Genomic DNA, 12061 nt, shown 5'->3' with positions numbered 1-12061 from the left:
TCAGTTTTCCATCACTCTCCAGGTTTCCTAGAGCCAAGCCCACTGATTTTTAAAGTTTCAGGTATTAAGCCCCATTTATTGTAAGAACTCTAGAAGTTAAGCCCCTCTGGTTTACGAAGTCAAATGTTATGGGGAATTGTCAGCATGGTGCAGGTCCTCTGTGCCTGGGGTACTGGAGTGGAGTCTGATCCTTTCCCCTCCCTGAACCTGCAGGGTCCCTTTCTCCTGTGGCCATGCCTTTGGGTCATTTTGGCTCCTGACTGCATCTCTTTCCCACCTACTCTCCTTGATGTGGTCTCTTCTCTATATTTCACTGCAGAGAGTAATTTCTGCCAGTCTTTGGGTTGTTTTCTGGGTTATTTACAGTGATGTTGGTGTTATCTAGGTGTATCTGTGGGACAAGGTGAGCCTAGGATCCTCCTACTATATGCTCTCTTTCTCAGAAGTCTGGATACCCATTTTAAAGTGTCAGCACCTAGATCTTTAGATCCAGGCAACATGGTTTCTTTTCCTTTTCCAACTGGCTTTTGGCACCAGTATTTCATAGACACAGAAAACATATAAGGTTCTCTGTCACTGTGATCCAGAGCTTGGCTCTCATCTAGTACAACCTATGACATTATGCCTCTATCCTCAGGGCTAATACTGTTCAGGACGTAGCAAAATATTTATCCACATGTTTTGCCCAAATACTTTTAAACAATAGGCATTGGGATCTGAATGCCCTGAACGTCTGTGTGTTTTTACCACTATAGACATTGGAGATAGGCACTGCTTTAGTGTGAGAATTTGAGTAGCGGAAATGTTTAGTAAAGAAAAGACAAATTAGGGATCCCTGGGTGGCGCAGCGGTTTGGCGCCTGCCTTTGGCCCAGGGCGCGATCCTGGAGACCCAGGATCGAATCCCACATCGGGCTCCCGGTGCATGGAGCCTGCTTCTCCCTCTGCCTGTGTCTCTGCCTCCCTCTCTCTCTGATGACTATCATAAAATAAATAAAATTTAAAAAAAAAAGAACTTTAAAAAAAAAAAGAAAAGACAAATTAATTAACTTTTGCATGCCTGCTCTAAGGTAACTTGAATGTAATAGATTCTTGCACAACAAAATATCATTTTTCAGTAGTGCAAATGTCCATGTTCTTGCTTCTCCTCATGTTTCAATCTGTGTTTCCAGAGCATTGTGTCCACAAAAACTGCAAATGGTGGCCAAGAAATAGTTTGCAATATTAATTCATATTATTTTAAAGATTGTATATATGTGGGCCTAGATGTAACATGAATAGAATGCAATACCAACTCTATAGGCTGTCAACTAAATGGATACTAAATGCTAAAAAGTTGTGCCAGTTTTGGTTTTTCAGGAAGCAGATGCCAAGACAAAGTCAGAAGTACAAGGGATTTATTTGGGGAAATATCTGTTAAAGAGAAAAGGGAGCAGGAAGAAATGGGTCAGGAAAGTCTTCAGACCACAATGTACATCTGACACCCAGGAAGGCAGAGAGGAAAGTAAGTAAGTTTGGGAAGGAGGATACCCTGACTGTAGTACAGTTCTGAGGCAGTGTGGCCCAGCATGGTGGGGATCTCTAGGGTAAAGATTGTGGGTAGAGGAGTCCTGGATTGAGCAGAAATGGCTAACAAATGGAAAACAAATGGCATTTGTTTTCAAATGAGAAACATCTCAGCAGCCTCTAGCTGAGGGCCCCCATGAGATTGGTATAGCCTCAGCCTGCACACTGAGGTAGATCCTGAAGGTATGGCTAGAAGCCATTGATGACTGCATACTTCATGGCCATTTCTCTCTCTCTCTCTCTCTCTTTTAAAGATTTTATTTATTTACTCATGAGGGACACAGAGAGGGAGGCAGAGACACAGGCAGAGGGAGACGCGCTCCTTGCAAGGACCCCGATGTGGGACTCCATCCCAGGACCCTGGGATCACAACCTGAGCTAAAGGCAGACTTTCAACCACTGAGCCACCCAGATGCCCCCCATTTTTCTCTTTCAAGTGAATTCTGAATGACTTACCTCTGTGGCTGGCAAAAATTGTAAATCATTTTATTTTTATAGAAAACGTAGTGAGATTTAATATTTCCAAAAAATAACTTAAATATCACTAATCATGCTACAACATGGATGAAATTTGAGGATATTATGCTAAGTGGAATAAACCAGGCACAAAAAAACAAATACTGCATGATTTCACTTATATAAAGATCTAACTAAAGTAGTCAAACTCTTAGAAACAGAAAGTAGAATGGTAGTTGCTAGAGGCAGAGGGGGAAGACAAAAGAGAAGTTATTCAATGGGTATAGGAGTACATACAGTTTCAGTTTTGCATGATGAGAAAGTTCTAGAGATCTGTTTACAAGCTACATATAGTTAACAGTATTGTCCAGTATACCTAAAAATGGTTAAGATGGTAAGTTTTAGGAGTTTTTTACCACAAAAAAATAGCTTTTATTTTTATTTCTGTTTTATTTTGTTTTATTTTATTTTTAAAAGTAGGATCCACACCCAATGTGGGACTTGGACTCATGACCCTGAGTTCAAGATCTGAGATCAGGAGTTGGACATTGCACCTACTGAGCCACCCAGGTGCCCCAATAATAGTTTTTTTAAAATATTTTATTTATTTATTAATGAGAGACAGAGACAGAGAGAGGCAGAGACATAGGCAGAGGGAGAAGCAGGCTCCATGTAGGGAGCCCGACGTGGGACTTGATCCCGGGTCTCCAGGATCACGCCCTGGGCTGAAAGTGGCACTAAGTGAGCCACCCGGGCTGCCCCCAATAATAGTTTTTGCCTTTTCATTTTAATATAACATTTTGAAACATGAATTAAAATTAAGTGTTTTCTTTTTTAATTGAGATATAATAGACATATGAGTGTCATATAGAACAATGATTCTATATTTGTATATATTGTGAATTGATTACCACAGTAAGTTTAGTTAATATCCATCAGCACACGTATTCACAAAAACTTATTTTTTGTGATGAGAACTTTTAAGATCAACCCTCTCAGCGACTTTCAAATATACAGTAGAGCATTGTTAACTGTAGTCACCATGCTGTGCATTCCATTCCATGACTTAACCTATAACTGGAAGTTTGTGCCTTTGTTTCACCTTATCCATTTCTCCCACCCCACCCCCCACCTCATGCCTCTAGTAACCCCCCTTCTATTCTCTGTATCTGTGAATTCAGTTTTGTTTTATTTTGTTTTAGATTCCACACATTAGTGAGATCATGGTATTTGTCTTTCTGTGACTTATTTTAGCTAGCGTAATACCCTCTAGTTCTACCCATGTAGTCACGAGTGGCAAGTTTTCTTTTCCTCTGTGGCTGAAGACCACATTTTCTTTATCTACTCATCCTTTGATAGGTACTTGGGTTGCTCCTATGTCTTGGCTATGGTAAATAACGCTGCTGTGAAAATGGAGGTGCATATGTCTTTTTGAGTCAATGTTTTCGTTTTCTTCAGATAACTACCCAGAAGTGGAAACGCTGGATCATATGGTAGTCCTATTTTAATTTTTGAGGAACCTTCATACTGTTTTCCATACAGGATGCACCAATTCCCGTTCCCACCAACAGTGCACAAGAGTTCCCTTTTCTCCACGTCCTCCCCAACATTTTTACTCTAGCCCTAGGCGCCACAAACATTGAAATCTGCTGAGCTTCCATTTCTTTCAGACATAACCCTCTCTGCCCTAAGTATAGCAATCAGACACTAACAGCCTGTTTTTTTTTGTTTTGTGTTTTTGGTTTTTTTATGTCCAGTCTGTTGTTTCAGAAATCTGAGTCTTAATTGTAACTTGTCCCAAATGATTTAAAACAAGAACCCCTGCCTCTGGCACATGCTGGGTCACGTGGACAGAGGGAGGGTAAAATGGGAGGAACGAGGTCTCAGAGGGAGAGAGCAAGGAGACTGCTATAGTATTTTAGGTTAATGTTACTAAGAGTGAAACCAGCAGTGAAGAGTGGGTATTATAAGGCAGGAAAGGAATATCATCTTTAGAGGAAACCGAACAGTGATGTTAATTACAGCCCATAACTAACATAACTGTAATTTTCATTTGTCTTAAAAAAAATCACATAACTGACCCATTCTTAAGATAGAGTTTCAGCTGTTTTAAGATGTCAAACACAACAGTGTATACTCAGAAATATTAACTAGAAACGTTCAATTCATTCTCAAGATTTTCATTAAATCAGACCCACCTAGTGTTAAGCTGTTTTCAAAAGGCCAAAGGCTGGACGGGAGGTGTGCAGAAATTTTGGATATGTGGAGAAATTTTGGAACTGCACCTATCAGAGCAAACTGGTTGTGTCCAGAAAGTGCTATTATTGGGAGCATTGAATTATTGTGTTATTATGTGAATGAATACAGAAGAACAGGCCCAGCTGGGCAGTATCCAGGTGGCAGTACTTTCAAGCTGTTTGGCTTTGGAATAGTCACTTAACCTCTCTGTGCTTTGGGCTCCTCACTGATAGCAAGGACAGATAATGATCTAGTGGTCTGCCCTATTGGCAGTTTTGCTTTCTGTGGTTTCATGGACTTGCAGTCAATTGTGGTCCAGAAGCAGATGATTCTTTTTCTGATGAATCATCAGAAGATCAGTAGCAGCCTCACTCTGTTACAACACTTACATTATTCACCTTACTTTGTCTATCAGGTAAGCATTTTATCATCTCATATTATTACAAGAAGACGGGTGAGTACAGCACAATAAGATATTGGGTGGGGGGGAACTACATCCACATAACTGTATTAAGTCTATTGTTATAATGGTTCTACTTCATTTTTTGTTATTATTGTTAAACTGTTACTGTGCCTAATTTATAAATTCAGTTTTATCACAGATAAAAACATTGTGTATCTCAGGTTCAGTACTATCTCTGGTTTTAGGCATCCACTGACATGGAATATATTTCCCATGGATAAGAGGGAACTTCTAGTACTTCTTATCTTACTAGACTACTGTGATGATTAAATGAGATTATGCATGTGAATAAAGTACTAGAACAGGGCTTAGCACATACCACACCTTTATTAAATATTATTCATAATTATTGTTCCTTATCCATGTGTTTTTGGCCCCCTCCATGAATTGATTATACGTCTAAGCTACCTGCTGCCTTGCAAAATGTATTCATTAGGAGCATGTTGAGTGGACCAGTTTAAACTCATCACCACCACAAATAAAAATAAAACTACTCAAAGATCCTATGATAATGGCAGTGCATCCAACTGGTATCCTTGTACCAAAAGACTAGTATTAGATTAGGGTGGATAGTCCATTTTTAAATCCCTACTATAAATCTACCATTAAGGTTTCAATACGATTCTTTGAAAGGGCCTAAAAGCAGTTTATTTTTCATGCTGCTCTTAAAGTATACTATAGACTCTATGAAAAAGGAGGAGAGGAAGTAGGAGGGAAGAGTTCTTAGGTGAATGTGAGATTTAGGATCTTGCTTGCCAAAGAGTTTTAGTCTTGTTTTTACACATTTCAAAATTGTGTCCCACAGGTTTCAATGATGACATCCAAAGTTGGTTGAGTGGCTGATGAGAAAAGCATATGGCTCTGTCTGGCACTTCAGGGCTTCTGCTACTATCTGCTCTTCACCCCCAACTGTTCACTACTATTCACTGCTCACCCCAAGAGCCATGGGGCCAGAAACCCCTATATCTCTTTGCAATTCCAAATTGGTGATATCAACAAGAATATGGGAATCTGAGGGCCTTGAAAATACCTTGAAATTATTATATGGAATTCTATTTGAATTCTACTACATTGAGTTCTATTGATTTTTTTTCTTTGATTCTGACCAACCTCACTATGTGTGAGAACCCTCTCATTGCCCTCCCAGGTGCCAACTCTGAAGATTTTTCTTCCTTGAAAGGCAGACATAGGAAAACAAGGCCTACAATATCCAATTTCATTCATTGCCTGCTTCTCAACCTTGAGTTCCAATTCCATGTGTGAGGAATAAATCTATTCTTGTCGCTGGATGTTTCAAGGGAGGGGGAGCTCCCAGCAGGGAATGGACTTGCTTGTTAGACCTTAAGTTGACCCTCTCCCCTAAAAGATAGCTAGGAGTTGTTTTGACACAATGGTTCTAAAGACAAAACCAGCCACCCTCTCGCCCCTCATGAAGTGGCAGGTGTGCCATCTAGAGGCACACAGAGTGACTGCTACCACGATGCCAGTCACAGCTCTGAAATGGGCTCCTTAAGTCTCTTTAGACTCAACATCCCAGCTTCCTTCCACTTGCTTGTGTTTTGGGGCTCCAAATCTCCTTCCTCTCCTGTTTAAAATTCTTCTATTACTTTTGGGCCACTTCCCTCTGAAAGGGAGGTCCCTGGAATGAAATATTTGACTCCAGATGTGGCGTGACAGGGCCAGGTACATAAGTGATAACTAGTCAAGGAGATTATTTTTCCTAGCTTCTGGAAAAAACCTTGACTATACTCAAAACTTCAGCCTACTCTTAGGATGGTCAAGGTGTCCAAGGTGTCATTTTAATCTTTTTTGCTTTGAAGTTTTGAGGAGAATCTTATGTCACCTTGCTCTTACCCTCTGACTTTATTTAAAAGACTTCTTTATCTCATCTAAAACCCTGCCTCAGAATCCAAAGCCTCCCTAGGCTGCATACAAACTTATGAGAGTCAGCAGACATTTTTTTTTCATCTCTTGGCTCTGGATGGTCAAACTTATGTAGCCACTTTACAAAATGAGCTGTCCTCAACACAGCATGTTGGATTTTCTTTTCTGGCTCTGTGGACATCTTGGGCAAATGACATTCATGTCTGGTCTCTTTCAGTTATCTGAAGAGTCTTGTCTTCAGGTATTAAAAACTACTATCTTGACTAATCAGAAACGTAGATGTCAGTTTGGAAACCAGGCACCCCTTGTCCACAGCTGGTATGAGGGCCGCCCTTCTCTTCCTGGGTGCTGGCAGCTTTAGCCTTTTAGAGGAACATGGACACCAGTTTTTCTGTGGGGGACATGTGTCACGTTTTCTCATTTTGGTTTCACACGAAGCTCTTCCCTGACCGCTCTCTCCCCCCCACAACATTTCATGGTGTGCCTGCTGCTGCTTCAGCGAACTCCCCTATGATCCGGCTCCTTGACAGGAATTCCCCACTGGGCTGCACTCTTCATAGTTGTGTAATTTTCCGCATGTATGTCAAACTTCAAAAAAGTTTATTTAAACGTTTGACAGTTAATCTTGCATTGACAGGCACACTTCATCTTTGCTTCGTAGTTGCGTGGCTGTAACCTCTGACAAGTTTAGGAGTCCATGCGTGCACGTAGGGAGCTTCTTGATCTCCACCGGGACCCAACACGGGGTTTCCTTAAAGCGGAGGTGAGCACCCTCATGTGACCTGGGGGTTCATTTGCCATCATCATTAGCCAAAAGAAGGACGCACCCGCTGTGGACCCTAATGGGTCTAACAGAAGAGTTAGAGGTTTTCATGGGCTGCAAGCTGCCTGGGAAAGCACTCCAACAGCTAAGGCACTTGTAATTCGATCATGAGAATAGTAGGGTATCTGTTCCTTTGTTGTGTAACTTCAGACTTGATGAACAGGTTTTTATAAGCTGAGATATATATATATACACTGTTTTGCTGAAATTAAGAAGAGCCAGTTGGACTGCAGAGTAAGCTAGGTGCCTGAAGGGCATCCCTTCAAATAGAAATGTATATATACATTTTTGCTTGTCGCTTAAATGCTATACTTAGGATGGTGACAAGTGCCTTAGACCTTTTGCATCTTGCCTCTCATTAATCACTCCCTCAAAGAATGTGTCTTACCTCGTAGAAACAAAAACTTCCCCTTTGGGAGATGATTCTGTATTTCTAGGTAATTCTAGCAATTGTTCTGTAAACCCTAGAGCCCACCCTGGCTATTCTGGGTACCCGTGGTGGGACCTTGCTTTGGTTGAAAAGCTCTGCCTTAACGTAGAGCAACTCTTTTTCTCTTATTGGATGACCTTGAAAAGCACGCCACTTCCTTGCTGTCTCTGGATGTTTTCTTTTTAAAGCGAGAAAGACTGTTAGAGAAGGTGACCTTCTGATTCAGCTCTTCATGCTTTAACATGAGGCAGAACAGCTGTGTTCTGTGGAGTAAGCAACTTTCCCAAACAGTGGCCCTTATTCATCATTAAGGTTTTCACAGGGAGGTAAAAATTACCACTTAAAGTTAAAAATAGGTTAACCAAATTTGCAGACCACTCATTTTAGTGTATTGTGTTACTGTGCAGTCCAAAAAGTAGAAAGACACGGTATAAGGCTTATAGAAGAAAATATGAGAATTTGCTCATAGGTTGAAGATTTTCTGATGACTTACAAAACAGATTTCACTCACCGGGGAAATCTTTATCTTGTAATCCTGGAGGCATCTTTTTCTTAAAAAAAAAAAAAAAAAATCCAGAGCTATTTTATGCACAATAGTTTTGACACCTTATCAGCATGCAATTAAAATCCCTTTGTCTAAGGTTCTGGCTCTAACTTCTTAAACAGGCAGAAGCTCAGAGTGAACTATGTTCTACCTTTCGAAAGAAGAAATGAATTTGGCAACTGCTACAGTTGCGCCCGCAGGAGGGCGTGAGCAGTGCAGTGCTGCACTCTGTTGGGCAGCTGTGGAAACATATAGTATGCATATTGTTGGTCTGCCAAGAGAATCTTCCCCAGGAAATGTCTCCAGTCACTTCCCTGGGAATAACCTGGCTGTTGATTCAACATAAAGACTCTTCCTTTAACAGAAGAGCAAGAGAAACACAACAGGCTAAGCAACAGAATAGAAAATTAAATGTTAAAACTCTTTTGGTGGGTGGTGAGTGTCTGTATGCCCCAGCCCCCACCCCCAATATCCTGTTGGAGCCCGAATCCCCAATGTGCCGGTATTTGGAGTGGGGTCTTTGGGAAGTAATTAGGGCATGAGGGTGTAGCCCTTGTGAATGGGATTAGTGCCCTTATAAAAGAAATGCTTTTTTCCCCCTACATCTATTGAGATGATCATAGGATTTTCATTCTAAATTCTGTTAAATGTGGTGTCTAGAATTTGTGTAAGTTCAGCCATCATTGCATCCTATGGATAAATCCTCCTTTTTTGTGTTGTGTGATCCTTTTTATTAGGCTGTTGAATTTGGTTTGCTATTATTTTTTTGAGGATTTTTGCATTTGGCTGGCACATTGATCTTGGATTTCCTGGCATCCATAACTGTTAAGAAATAAATGTAAACTAGTTCTGGCCAATGAAATATAAGAGCAAGTAGTCTGGGGGAAAGATTTTTCCATTTAATAAGAGCAAAATCTGCTGGAAAAGAAAGTTACACCTGTCTACTCATCTGTCCCTGCTCAAGGAGCTGTTACGTGAGACTGTGCTGCCTAGAACCTGGCAGATACCTTGTGAGCATCAGGTGTTAAATCTGTGGATGAAACTACTGACCTGATGACCACCCCTGGAAGAGCCGAGCTCAGAGCTTCTTGTTCCTTATGGCTTAAGCTTCTGTGGTTGAGTATTCTATTACTTAAAGCCGAATGCTTTTCAGCCGCTGCAGATGGTTTAAAGTTTGGGTAGGAGGTAATGCTTCTTCACACCATTGCCTGGAGGAGTGTTAGAATGGGCCATCTTGCCTTCTATTAATTCCTTTAGTTAGTGCTTTGATTACTCAGTGACCTAGGAGCCCTAACGATTACAGTTCAGTAAGGCTTGATATGTGTAAAAGCAGACTTCTAACCTGAAGCGGGGCTCTAAAAGTGTGGTTTGGGGTGCCTGGCTGGCTCAGTCGGTGGAGTGTGAAACTCCTGATCTCGAGGTTGTGAATTAGAACCCCACGTCAGGTGTAGAGGTTACTTAAAAGTAATATCTTTACAAAGATAAAAATTAAAAAATAAAATCTTTACAAAAATAAAAAAGTGTTTTGAATGGCCATCAAAATCTTCTACTCAGCAGATAAATTTTCTTACATCCTGCTTTCAGATCTACAATTCTATTGGTAAAGATTATTTTTCTCAGAGTCTTTAAGAGTTCTTTCTTAAATTACATATTTTTCTTGAGCAGAGACTAGCATCCTATAGGCTTACCAGCTCACGTATCAACTGAGATGGAGGAGTATAAGATGGGGACAAAATAAACAGAAATCTTAGGATCTGTGAATCAGCAGGGATCTTTGACATCACTTAACCTCACACCTTTATCCTGTAGATGAAAAATACTGCAGAGTGGAGAGTCAGTGGTTTACCCTCCTAGTGTCCACCCTGCAGCCAGAACCCTGGTTCTCAGACTTCCAACTCAGGGAATTTGATACTCGGTTGCCACACCTAAGGTAAGTGTTTTAACAGTATGCCTGGAGAAACCTTGTTGCAGTTTGTCTCTCTGGGTCTGAAGTCTGTGGGCTTGAAGCTTTATTTGAATAGTAAATGTACTTTTTGCAATTGCAGGGGTGAACAGCAGGAAAGGAAGAAAGGACCGGAAACTGGAGGGAACACATGGCCACTGGCCTCGGGATTTTGTTGAGGTCTAAGCCTGCTTTTGCCCTCTGTCTGTTGGAAAGGGCATTTCCTTCTCTCCCTCTCCCCACCTCCATTCTGACTGACCTGTAGGCTAAATGCATAATCATCTTTAATCAACAACCCATTTAACATTTTGACACTTGTTAGCTCATTTAACAAATGTCACTGCATTCTGTATTTACAGTAGCATCACAGTCTTTAAAGAAATCCATTTTTTAGATTTGTAAAATTAATCATGGCTATGCATGTTTATTAACGTTTCAGAGACTTTATTTCTGTGAGATTTTCAAATAAAAGTATTTCTTAAAATTTAGGTTAAATTATTTAGACAGATTCCCGTATTTTTGTCAGGCATTTAAGGTTCTATAAAGAAATGCATCATTTAAACCATTTAAATAAATTCTGACTTTTTATAAAACAAGAATTTGTTACGTGTCAACGGTAATTAGTCACTGCCTTGGAAATGCTGTTTTTAAATATGATCTTTCAAAAGAATCACACCTGTGGTGTTTTTGTTGTTTAGTTTTGCAAAGACACCTATAGAGCCCTTCTATTCCAAACATTTCTCGGATCACAAATCTTGGAATGGTTTCTGTGTTCTTTTGCCCTCTGCTGGCTAAATTGAGACCTTCTAAAAAACACATCCATCAGATAATCTTAAGGTCACCAATGTACCAATGGTCCTCTGTCCTGCTCATCTTTAGGTCTATGTGGCAAGCCTTCTTGACAATCTTTATGCCAGAGATAAGAATCTAGCTTTAACTGCTGCTTTTTTTAATCAAGATATCCATGACCTAATGGCTCCACCTATGAGATCTGTCCATTCTCCAGCATCTTTTGTATTTATCCATGGCATCCTATGATCAGGACCTTATTATATACTATCCTATTTCTGGGTTGTCTGTACTGCATAATTTAGTAGATATATCAGTGTGTAAATATAAACAAGCTCTATCCTGTCTTGTTTACTAATTGCTTGGTGTTTATCTTGTTTTCTCAGAGGGACTCTCAATTCTCTAGGCCTTCAACCCCATCAAGTGGATTCAAAAGAAGCCTCAGCCATGGCAGCTAAGCCCTCACACATCCTCTAGACTTGAATAGGAATGATGAGGGAGCCTTCATTCTTGCTGTGAACCTGGCATACCCAGGCCTCCTCCAGTCTGCAGTGGTCATGATGGAGCACACACATACGGGGAAGGTCCACCCTTCCCTTGTGGGCCCCGTGGAGGAGAGTGAAGCAGCTCATGGTCTTAGACCTGTATTCTGCTACTCATCTCTGGCGGTGAGCCCAGGCTGATATTTAGGTTCTACTAGCAGCAAGACCCCACTGCTCTTTTTCTCTTCCACATAATTCTCACAAGTCTGGGCTTCTGGACTGGGCTCAGGAGTGAAGGCTGCCCTTGGATTTCTACTGTCCCACTTACATCTAAATGGAAAAGTGTTCTCCCTCCCTCTTTATAATCTATTTGGAGTTTTTTGGTTTTGTTTTTTTTTCCCCCTAGAGGGAGAGTGTGTGAAAGATTTGAATCTGGGTGGCTGGT

At 40.8% G+C, this 12061-nt stretch overlaps 1 long non-coding RNA gene across 2 annotated transcripts in view; it reads left to right on the top strand.

The window, feature by feature from the left end:
- LOC144288555 (uncharacterized) overlaps positions 1-11514 on the top strand; it is a 41221-nt gene extending 29707 nt beyond the window's left edge. Inside the window, exons 3-5 of one of the 2 annotated variants that reach the window (XR_013356505.1) lie at positions 7244-7369; positions 10213-10333; positions 10449-11514. This is a non-coding gene — a long non-coding RNA (uncharacterized LOC144288555). The remainder of the gene's footprint in view (positions 1-7243; positions 7370-10212; positions 10334-10448) is intronic. The other variant, XR_013356504.1, reaches the window with a different exon arrangement.
- The last annotated feature ends 547 nt before the right edge of the window (positions 11515-12061 follow it).

The sequence above is a fragment of the Canis aureus genome, chromosome 18 (assembly GCF_053574225.1).
Source record: "Canis aureus isolate CA01 chromosome 18, VMU_Caureus_v.1.0, whole genome shotgun sequence".
NCBI lineage: Eukaryota > Metazoa > Chordata > Mammalia > Carnivora > Canidae > Canis > Canis aureus.
The sequence above is the reverse complement of the archived record's forward strand: the minus strand, read 5'-3'. Positions and strand labels throughout refer to the sequence as shown.